Source organism: Micropterus dolomieu, linkage group LG20, assembly GCF_021292245.1.
Source record: "Micropterus dolomieu isolate WLL.071019.BEF.003 ecotype Adirondacks linkage group LG20, ASM2129224v1, whole genome shotgun sequence".
NCBI classification, from domain to species: domain Eukaryota; kingdom Metazoa; phylum Chordata; class Actinopteri; order Centrarchiformes; family Centrarchidae; genus Micropterus; species Micropterus dolomieu.
This window is the reverse complement of record NC_060169.1, coordinates 32,811,993-32,824,299: the sequence shown is the minus strand read 5'-3', so window position 1 is coordinate 32,824,299 and position 12,307 is coordinate 32,811,993.

The following is a 12,307-nucleotide window of genomic DNA, read 5'->3' as shown; positions in this document are numbered from 1 at the left end:
CCTTGTGCGTCTCTTACAGATCCTAAAATGCTGAGATGCCAAGGGCTGACAAAACGTCGGTATTTGACAACCTGAGAATAAGAATGGGCTGTTTATTTACATTTCATATACTTGAACTACCACTGAGCACAAAAATATCCTGAAAATCCTCGCTGAAACTTGCTGGAAGTGAACATCAGTGAACAAGCCTCTAACGTGTATTAACGCTGACAGGAAGTAACCCTGGAGGAATCTCTCTCTGAACTCAGCCCCCAGACGAAAAATAATTAAAACAAAACCAAACAGCCAGCTACAGAGGTTCATTGTAGAGTTTTAACAGGCGTACATTCTTCATCTGTTCTCACAGCACCGAGCGTTTACAACACAAAAGAAACAACAAGGTGGCATACAGCATGATGTCCCTTGTTGTCTGCCTGGAGACAGCTTGAGGCTTTTCTTCATCTTGGTTCTGTAATCTCTGTCAGTGGGGACTCTCATCTGGTGCGGGGCGGTGAGCAAGAGGGTGCAACCCAAACAGTCTCTGTAAATGGCTTCTTTTTTATTCATCTGTTGCTGGGTAGAAAAGCAGGTTGAGTTACATTAAACAGCTAGAATGAGCACTTTGTGCTGACATTCTTAAGTTCATGTGAAGTTGTGTGATATTCTTAACTTTACTTAGTCAAATTTGATGGATACCTGTGATATCTTGGTTGCTGTAAAAATGTGCAATGACTATGTTTTCTTATCATGAAAGGAAAGCAGGTCACACATGAAACGCCATATAACCAAAGTTGTTGGACTTGCATAATCTTTATCATTATCCAGCACATTGCAATGTGAAAAAGCACAAGCAAGTAGAGGGAACATTTTCAATTATTTGATCTCATAACACAGAGGCATAAGCATCACATTTATCAATTTCACAAAAAAAGCCTCATTGAAGTTGGTAATATTGTTGCCATTTCATTGTCTAACTAAAAACTAATTTTCTTTTCTTTCTTAGGTATTGATGAGTTGAGTCCAATCAAATGATGTACATATGTTCTGTTGAGAATGTTAAACGTTAATAACATAGTTATTGCACATCGTCCCGGACCTTTCTTTGTAGAGTTCTCCCGTGTCTGAGTGGGTTATCTCCGGGTGCTCCAGCTTTCTCCCACCGTCCAAAGACATGCAGGCTAATAAGTTAATTGGTAACTCTAAATTGCCCTTAGGTGTAAATTGTTCGTTTCTATGTGCCCCGTGATGGACTGGTTCAGGTTAAACAACTAAAAGAATGCAGCAAGCATATTATCTTCATTTTGAAAGGAGATTCTGTCAAGAGATACTTTATCTAATATCATCAGAAAGATTTATAGTCAGATGGACACAAAAGTAATGCAAAGAACATAGAGAGAAACATGATGGAGCAGCTGTTACAGTAAGTTGTTTTGATTTTCTGGTTTTGACAGGACACTGACTGCCTGCCACTGCCTGACTTCAGTGAGATTTTTTGTTGTCAATTATCTTCCTATGATGCATGCACTTTATCCAGCAAGTAGGTCTTGTAAGTTGCAAGGCAACTATTATCTACCACTATCCTGTGGCTTTGATGGGTTATCTCCCTGATTCTGGTTCTGGTAGTGCACAGACCTCCAGTGCAGGCTCGGCTTCTCTACTGGACTCCTGTAGGCAAATTGGCAACCACATGCCATTGCGCCAACTGTTTACAAACCAAAGTGACATAACAAAGAAGTCTTCATTCTTCTTCATTTTCAGAGTTGGTAATGTTTAGTTGCAAACAATTAAATATGAAAGAAACAGCAGGATATTTCAGTCCTTTTTGTCTTCCTCAGGCAGCATCACATCAAACATACTGCTGCTGCTTCTGTACGTGTAGTCAATATGTAAAGAGTAGAGACAAGCACTTGTTTGTTTTTTGCTTCACAGTGCAGTCAGATTTTAAGTGACTTTGATGCTCTCTCCTCTCTGTACCCTGTGGCCTGTTGAAAGCAGGGTTTTTTCTTATGGAGCTGTGAATGGTTGTTATGGAGCCCTTGCTGAACCAACATTTTCACGTTGTGTTTTGTCAGATTTACTGTACATACTCCTTATGAGGAAAATAAAAGAAAAATGCTCCTTCAAAGCAGAGTTCCTATGCATAAGGTTTCCAAGTTGGGCCTCATGACACAACAGAGACTATGCTTAAATGAATCACTACTTGTATATTGTCAGCCTAAATAAACGGTATTCACAGGTATATTGGAAGTGTGTGTGTCACCACAAAAATGTTTTAAAATGCGAATAACAGTACATAGTTTCTCCACCAGAGAGCAATTTAGAGAAATGGAATGCATTTTTATTGTTTACATTATGTGCTTAAGAGAGGGCAAAAAGAAAAAGAAAAAACTCTGTCACTTTTAAACTGTTAATCTTTCCATCTGCCAATGGATGTATAGTAAGAGCTAGTGAGAGCTGTGTGCCTCAACTATTAGCTTAAAAAAAGTCTAAAAGCTGCACCAAACTGCAAAACTGTGAGGTAATTCTCAAGGTTCTGACTCTTTGTAGTACACAGAATAATGTGATTAAATAATGTGGGTGAAAGTTTTAACTCAGTCAAGTTTTACCCATAATGTAAGTATATTTATGGCCAGCATACAACTTAGTAGCTTCAACACTAGATTTTAATGATGTGTTTTCCTGCTTCAACTCCAGACTTAAAAAAGGCAGTAATTGGTAACGTTATAAGTTATATAGTGTATAACATTGTTGGGGGACAAATTACAAAGTGGGAGAGAATGTAGGGTATTATTCGCATTTAATTTAATCTCAGTTTCCTCCAAGACCATTTTTCCCCCTGTTGCTTTTAGCCATTTGGCTGTTTGCATCTCGTTCCTCACTCTTTCTGCCCATCTAACAACATTTTTAAGGCACATTAAAGGATAGCTTAATGGACCCCTGTGCACCCACAAAATTAATGCAATTTAGATATTTCTAACATTGTTTGGGCGTGTTAGAATGTTGTTTTATTTCCCTGGGTGTGTTTTCCCCCCTCTTCTCTTTTGCATTCTGACATATGATTTATGCCAAATGTTCTCTTCTTGGAAGACATTCTTGATAGCGAGAGAGCAGGCTGGCTCGCAAGACTGAAGAGGAGGGGGATTATCATGTCTTCTTATCATGGCTTAATAGTTTAATGAAAAAAAAAATTGCAGACTACTCATCCCAAGTGGCATAGTTAATGTGTGACAGTGGTAAACAGCACTTTGTGGGGTTTATTCCGGCAGGGAGTAGCATTCCAGGCTTTCTTGGCTGTCAGTCCAACAATGGACACTGCAACATTTACTGGAAAGTGGAGAAATGCATCTACAAAAAACATTAGCATAATTATTTCCATCCCCATTTCCATCTGTTGTGTATTCCCTTGGACTGGCATGTGGGTAGCAGAGGAGTGACAGCAGGTGTCAAACAGTTCAATCAGATGAGTAAAATGCTGCTACAACAGCAGCATTTGGTGCAGTGGAACTGCTGTCATTGCTGACCTGTTAAACATCTGCTGTGTTCTTGCACTAGCAGATCGTTTTCATCTGAAATATGTAAATCACAATATGTTTTCACCATTAAATGTCATCTTTCTAAATAATGTATATCAGTGATAGTGGGGTTTAATGTCTTATGCCTACTACACACTGACGCTGTCCATCTTTAGAACATTGTACAGCTTTTTGGTGGTAATTAGACATCAAGAATTATTAGAATATATACCCACAAGACAGAATGAAAATGTTGAGAATGCTGCAACTCATTAACAGTATTCTTCAGGGGGAACAAGCTTTGATTAGATTGTTCATTCCTTCAAGGCAAATCCAGTTGAACAAAGGCTTTCTGGTACATCTACGAAGCTGTGGATTTCACACTCTCATATTTTCCGCATTAAAACACATGGATCCAGCTTGCTGTTCTTTTGATGCACAATTACTGCGGTATCCACAATAGGAGTTCATATCTTAGTTCATATAATAACTCAAACTATTTGAGCACTAGTTATGCTCAAAATGTTAAAACAACATTTGGTTAAATATCTAATTCTCTGATGAAGAACGCACGCTCACTCAGATCATGTATTTTGGCAAATATAATCTGAATCTGGTGTGATTGGACAAACATTCTGTTTACAGAGAATAACTGGGATGAACAGATGACCAAACAATGAGCCAATTATAAGAGACTGGTGTTTTCACCATATAAATGAACAAATGTAACTTCATATTTAAGAACTTAATGGATGCATAGCCATTTAAAGATTAATACCTCTGGGTGGTTTTAGACAGTAGTGTATTCAGCTCCACCCTGTGATTTTAAGTTTAGAATCATTATTAACTGATGTCATGTAGACCAAAAAACAATATTTTGGATGCAAGGCACCACTGCCAGATTTGATAGGAAATGCATTCCTTATTGTGACCTATTTGAAACTTTTCTGAGATGGCATATCAAGTCAGCTTCATTGTCATTCATCAGCCAAACCGTCTCTTGTCTTGTCTGTCCAGGCAAATCTTTCATTTTCTTCACCCCCTTTTTTTTGGGAGGGTAATTCCATTTAGGAAGTGCATATTGTTGAGGAAAAGTCTCCTTCAGCCAGTGAGCAATGAGCAAAGCGGTGATGAATACCTCGGCCATGAATACTAAATGATAGGTAATTAGGATTAGGATACCTGAAGAATATTACCTTGGCACACCTGAGGAGAGATCCAGGCTACTCTCCATTAGATTGGAGAGAGAGAGTCAGAGAGCAAGCCATAAGGAGGCAGGCGTGAGTGATGGCTGTTCTCTGAATCAGTCATATGGGTTGAGAATCTGACGTTTGATTAAGTCTGACCTAGATATCACAGACAAGAAGTCATGGCCTCTTCCCTGCACTTCAGTGGAGAGTCAGACTTTTGGAGTTTTATGCATTTGAAGAGATTCAGACTGAATAAGGTTGTTGTCCAAGTCTGTCTGCTTTGTCTGTCTAGGTGAAATTATAATCATTGCACGGCAGCAGGGACTAGGAATTTCAATAAAATAAGATTAACCAATATGGCATTTGGACACATTTGGACACAACCAAAGATTGGTGTAAGAAACAATATTTTTTTAAGTAAATTTTGCATGTTGTCTTTCATTCTGTGCCTTTTCTGTCCAGTGCTATCTCCTAGAAATCATGTTTGTATACTATAACAATTGTAGAGAAATGTAATATCGTTTCTTTTTTATCATATTATTAGGAAACACTTAAATAAATGTTTTTGCCAAGTCACCTGAATGTTTCACTAAATTGTATATGGTTAGTGAACTCACTAAGCTTACACACACACTATACACTTTTCTACCATAGCACTTTACAATTTGCTTCCTATTGACACACACTTGCACACACCTATGGCAGAGCTGCTGCCATGTAGAGAGCTGACCTGCCCATAGGGATCAATTTCTTGCCTCAACTTAGCCAAACACAGGAATCCGGTGTCAAAATCCAAGATCGCACACCATGTGTCTTGATATGTGTCACTATGAGAATCACAAGGATACATACACACCTCTAAACCAAAAGAAACTTTTAACACAGCGATTTTCCCATGTTTTCCCAACATGTTTAGTGTTGCGGATTTGATATTTTCTGTCAAGGGTCTGCCATCACGTCATGGAGTATTGCCTGTAAATTTTTACTGTACCTGTCCTCAAGTATTTTTTTCTCTCCTTAAAATTTTTTCAACCCAACCAATCAAAAAAAATTAAAAAGAATCTAGCATTATGGTAATTCATTTCAGTGGGCTATATTGAGTCAGGCTGATGATTCACAAATGCAGCACATTTCACATTTCAAATCAGATATCTGTTTAACACAGGGCGCTGAAGCCAGACCTGCCCTGTTATCTCCACCAAATTCTCCATGGCTGTGCGGTAGCACATTCTGAAAAGTCCAGGTAACAAATCACAAAGAGCCTCTTGGGAGTGCGCCCATTGACTTTTTGAGGCGTCTCACTGATATAACCTTGACATTAATGGGAGGTTTTCACATTTTCAATTCTTATGGGGCTCACCATAATCTGTTATAGAGGCTGAGTTCCCTCCTGGGCCCTTCTGAAGTTTGAACCCTAGCAATAACCTTGTCTGGATGGGTTAGACGGATGTAGTAGTCCATCCTCTCGATGTTTACCAAACCCTCTCCACCCTTCACAGAGCCCACATTTGCCGGCCCTCCAGAGAGCAAACACACCAATTACTCCATGTGTATCTTGATTGAATAATAGGACTTTTAATTGTCTTGTCTTTCACAATTACGTCAAAGCCGTAACCTTTAATTAAGTGTCTGCCAATTATTTTATTCCTTTTTTTGTTTGAGTGGATGAAAGTAATTACTGTCACCTTGCAAAGTATGAGAAGTAATTAATCCTTTTTGATTTTACCAAATCCCATTTTTTTTGGTCATTAGTTAGCCTTTTAATCCTCAAAAGATTATGAAGCCGGTTAATTATAGAAAATGGAAGTACCTACTTGTTGTTTGTGCAGCATCAGCATAAGAATAGAACAATTCTTCTAAGCTCTGCTGAAGTATAACACTGCAGTATTAGATTTTTCTCTAGAGACTCTTGAACTATCAGACTTAGTCATACAGTTGTCATACAACATTAAAAGCACAGATATAATGTAAGTTTATTCTATTTCCCAAGAGGAAATTTTGATGACAGCCATAGAAATTTAAATTTAAGAGCTGAAACTAAAAGGGGCACTCCATTGATTTTACACTGGATGTTTACTTGTGAGTGCCTCAACTTTATGGATGTGCAATATTAAATGGGGTGGCCCTTTAAAGTTCCTCATGAACAATATAAAGCAAGTAGTCCATCCTGAAAAGGCTGGAGTCAGGCATGCACAGTATCTGATGTCAAAGAAATGCTGGAAAAATCATCCTCACAGAGGCAGAAATAGAATATAGCAGGGGACAGTGACGTGTTTGGGCACATGGACTGTGGGCTGGACTGGGTGCAGTGTGTGTCCTCTTTCAAAACCATTTATCAGACAAGGCCAGGTGGGTTGTGGACCCAGAATGTGGGCCATTGTTGTGGGCCATAGAAAACCTTGAATGTCTGGGGGATCCAACCCCCAGCCCAGGAGCTCTGTGTGGCTGCTATGTGAAGGCTCCAGCCCAGACCCAAACATGCATATTGTGCATGGCTGAAAGGACACTATAATCCATCCCCATACGTGCCAACACCCCCCTCTAACCTCTATTCATCCCCACTGTGTTTGCATCTCTCCAGAGTGCCTTTAACACTGTGCAATGCCATGCTGTTTCACACAAGTTAAAATGTGATGGAGAGCTGTCATTGTCCTTCTCTGTGGTCAAAACATGTGCTTCCCAACATGCAGCCAGTTTGTTATCTCATCCAGAGTGTACAGACCACTCTAAATCAGTCTCTTTCTGTCTGTCGGTATGGAGGACGCTGTTTTTTTCCCACACGTGTGCTGCCTTCAAAAATAGAATATAAGCAGGGAGGATCAGAGTCACCTATAAGCCTGCTGTCTTGGCCTAAATAAATGCAGTCATTGACATTGAGATTCAGGTCCTACCGCCCAACAGTTGGCTGTTCCCCATAAAATGGAAGTAGTATTTATGTTGTGTTTTGAGCCCCCCACCCCCACCCCCACCCCCATACACCTCATTCGCTCCCCTCCCTGTCACTTCAGCCGCTTGGCTTTCTCTGTGATGAATCTCAATTATGCCAAGGTCACCTTTCATTGTGGTGATCTCTCTGCCGCTTTATTGGAACTGGCAGTACTTCCACACTATCATGGCCATGCTTATTGACAGCCACTTCCTCCTCCAAAACAAAACCAGCAACAACAAAAAAAAAAGGAAACAAAATGTGGAAAAGTTACATCTCCTCTAATTCTGGCGGGAAGAATTGGCATGTCTACTTCAGTCTCTGCCTAATGGTCTGTAATCATTCTCTATTATCTCAATCCAGAAAGTGGGTGGAGGTGTTTGGAGGAGCAGCTTATTCATATGTTGGTTTTATCCCTGTAATTGGTTTCATATAAATATCATGCTAAATAGTTCTGTTGAATACACGCTGTGAGGATACCCTTCTCAATCAGCCCTGTAAAAATACCAAGTTATTCAAATTTTACAATGCTCCTAGACATTATCTTGGATTTAGAAAAAGGGACATATTGTATCCAGTGCCCATCTTTTCATCAGCCTTCTTTTTGGAACCAGTGTGCTCTTATCAAAATTATGGGGAAAGGGATTCATTGTTTTCCGCTGTAACCATGACTACTGTATGATGGCACTCGTGAGGTCACATGTTCTCATCTTGAATGGGGAAATGAATGAAATAGAGGGGCACAGGATCATTTGTAACTGCATAAACAAGGCTTGGAGTGTGTGGGGGTAGATGGCACTGCTGTGACATCACCATTCACATTTGATGAGGATGCTAGCACATGAAATTGTTGTTTCAATGCAGCATCTGTTGCTAAGGGGAAGCGGGATGAGTTGGGGTGGGGGCTTGCAGGGAGATAGTTAGCCTCACAATTGACAGTGACACGTTGATAAGCCAGAGTGCCGAGCGCGTTAGTTGAACCAACAGGCCTTTGATGGCTCTCTGATATAACTCGTTACACGAGTATTGGACCGTTTACCTCTATGATGTATCTTATTTGTCCATTCTCTACCACCCACACATCCTCGCAAAGCTGTCTTTCTTCAAAGGCGTCAGATCTTAATGGAGCTACACACATAAAGCTGTGTAGTCTTGGTCATTCTTGGCATTTTTGGATCTCTTGAGACTCTCTTAAAGTATGAACATAGGGATTCACTTTACATCAGCTGATTTCTTTAAAGTACATATGACAGTTCTAATAGCAATGTGCTTCACTTAATTTACTGAGGGAATAAACGATCGCTCATTTATTGCACTAAACTAGATGCAATTCATTCTCAGCCAAGAAAAATGAATGCTGTGGGCCCGGCTGGCCATTCCAGTTTAATATCTGTCTTAAAGTCACAGGTCACACTGAACTAATGGAGGCTAGGGAATAGCATCCAGTGTCTTCTGTTGGGCCAGTATAATAGCCTGGAATTGAACTTGTTGGCCAACTGGGACTGAGAAAATTATTAAGGTTTATGGATATTTTTCAATCCAATTGTGTTCAAGATTTAAATGAAAAAGTCCTATGCATGATGGACTGATATGAGCATTGTGATAGGAAAACACAGGAAATGTTTCACATTCTCACTGATGTCAGCAAGTTAACTTCATTTTCATTGTTATCTCTCCTTCATATTTTTTTTTATCACTGGAGGATGCTGAGCCATTCAAGTAGAGCATTTTTTTACACTTAAACAATTGCACTTTTCCAAGAGAAATGTCCGCTGTTGCAGGCCTAAACCTGAAAAAAAGCACATCACAGTAAATGCCACAACGAAAAGATGGAATTGCCATTTATTGTCAGACAACTGATTTCAGGTTTCATTATACAGTGCAAACCCTTGCAGGGAAAAGAGAATGAATGGACTCACCTTCAAACACGCCACTGACTCTCTAAATGCCAAATACGCCCAAACCTCTCATGTCTAGATGAATGGCAAGCTCTAGGCAGAGTGAGTTTGCACCTCCTGTCTTTCCCCCATAAAAAAAGTCACATACCCCATGAGAGACAGAGTCTGCCAGACTGATCACAGAGCTGCTGCTTTATCCAGAGAAAAACTGGGCTCTAAGAAGTTTGTGACAAAGTAGTTGTGGTATTTTATGATGTGGGTTCAACCTGACACTGTGCAAAGAGCTGCTCGCTTCCCTGAGGATTACCTACCCTTAAGAGTGGTATATGGTTCCATATGCCAAAGTTTCCCATATGTAAGACTGTTTTGTCTTTATTTTGCTGTTTTTGGAAGTGTAGAGTGGTAAGTTCAGATTTAAAGACATATGTCAATGCCTTCTGTTTAGTTTTCTCCTTGCAGTTTTTATCAAGTGGTAAGAAAAAAAGTCCCCCAATCCACATTTTAAATATGTATTGTGTTGATATTGAAGGGTTTCACGCTATAAAAGAAGCATTCACAGAGAGAAAAGACGTTAAATGTGATCTTAAAACTTGACAGGAGTTGGCTTTTCTCTCATATAATTCATACCATCTTGACAGACAAGGAAGTAACTGTAATCAAATGGCAGGTGATCATCATCAAAGGACGACAGTGTTTATGGCAGTGTGCCATCCATGTTGGTGGTAAACACACACATGCACCATCTCGAGAAAACGAAGCGGGACGAAGCTTGCTGGCAAACACTTTGATTGTCTTTCATTCACTCTCCCCTCTCATGTCTTTGGGCTTTTGGGGAAATGCACTGTTTAATCTGCCGTATGTCGCAGAAGTTTATACAAGGTACTCCACAGAGTTTGGGGGATCACATTAGGAGGGGGAGGTGTAAAAAAAAAAAGCATACATTTACACGGTTGAGTGGTGTAATCTTCATGAAATACCGGTAAATAGGGAGAGGAAGCCTAGTGGAGCCGTAGATTAATGCTGCTATCAAATGGCCTGGGACAAAGAAGAGGATGGCTAATGAGCTGGAAAAGGCAGGGCTGTTCACCGCGTTAAACGATACCGTAGCACCATCTCCCCACTGGCCGCTGCACTGCCATGTTCACACATTCTGATGACGCTAAAAGCAATGTAGGACAAATATTGCAAAATGTCATTTAAGCCAGAACCACGACAAAGTGTTTGATATTTTAAAGATGGCTTCATCAAAGGCAGATTTCAGAAACACAAATGCAGCTCTGTAATTTGACTCTCTCCCATATGCCGGATATCCCTCCCTGCCCAATTTCTGAGAGGTCATTTACTTCTTTTTCAACCTAAAAATTGCTTTCACATTTAATCTGTGCTCTCTCTCTCTCTTTCTTTCCCTTTATCTCTCTCTTCTTCTCTTTAAAATAATTTCCCTTCCTATCACTCCTTCTCTGCCCCCCCCCCTCTCTCTCTCTCTCTCGATTTGCCTCTCTCCCATAGCCATGATATAATGAAAAATAGGGTTTTCTCCCTTGTCTGTCTCTTTCCGGTGGTATCATCCCAGGCATGCTTGTAACCTCCCATGACTGTCGCCTAGGTGACAGGAAGAGCGAGATGAACTCTTGGGCTTAGATAAATTTCTTGGTCTGGCCTGCGGAGGCTGTATCAATTTTTGATGTTCTACTGCCTCACAGACACTTTTGCAGGCATTGTTTCATGTTTTATTTAGGCCTGTTTCAGAGCTAGCTGAAGAGTCTGGCGGCATGGGGGAAAATATTACGTTGGGTGAAAAAGTGCCCTTTAATAGTGGTCAGAGAAAGAAGGGGAGAGGATTTACAGTAAAGTAAAAACAATGTCTTTTGTGTGTCTGTGGTCTCATAGTGATGTGGACTAGCGCAACTGACATCAGCAAGCAGCCTCGACTCTCGTCTCACAATTAGACAAACATGCAATAAAAAGAATGCTGGAAAAACATCTCTCTATTTTGAATGCAGTCAAACACGCAAGCGTGCGCTAACCTCTTCAGGCATCGACATATTTATCTTACTTGAGCCAAGTGACAGTTGTCTCCACAGCCATTTCATTTTACACACCACTATGAGAAAGAGGGGGGAAAAAAACGGAATTAATCAAATGTGGAGGGGTAGGCGAAGGAATAGGGGATGAGGGTGTGCGTTGAGGGTGGGAGGGGGGCGCAGTATGTCCCCCAGTACTGCTGTGAATCAGACGGGGTGGGTAAATAAATAAATGTGTGACCAAGCGCACAGACACGGCTCTGGGGCTACTAGCTGGTCCAACCGCGATGCACTCAGACAAGTGAATAAATCAGCACACAATTAGGGCTTGTGATTTCATTTATGGTACCTACGAGCACTCCAGTGGCAGATTCTGGCAGATGTCATTTCTAGCCAATTGATTTTGCTGCTGTCCCGAGGCCCGAGCAGTCATGGCCCCTCTATCCGGATTACAAATGGATGGCAAACGCCAGCCAAATGGCTGTCCAGGCAATTTCTGCATGATAGGAGTAGAATAATGTAAGAGACTACACTGGCACTGGAGGAACAAAGACACAAACAGACACACACATCAGTGGAGGTGCTGCCTAAGCTGTAAACATATTGAAAACACATGCATGTAAGAATACACCACATACTTGTGAAATGTATTCGCAAAATATTTACCCCATAAAAATGCATTTTCAGTCAAACATTATTCATGAATTCTGTGAAGGTGCATTCTGTGTGCCTTGGTTACAGTATATCATCTTCTTTTCAGAATCCAGTCTTCAGTGGT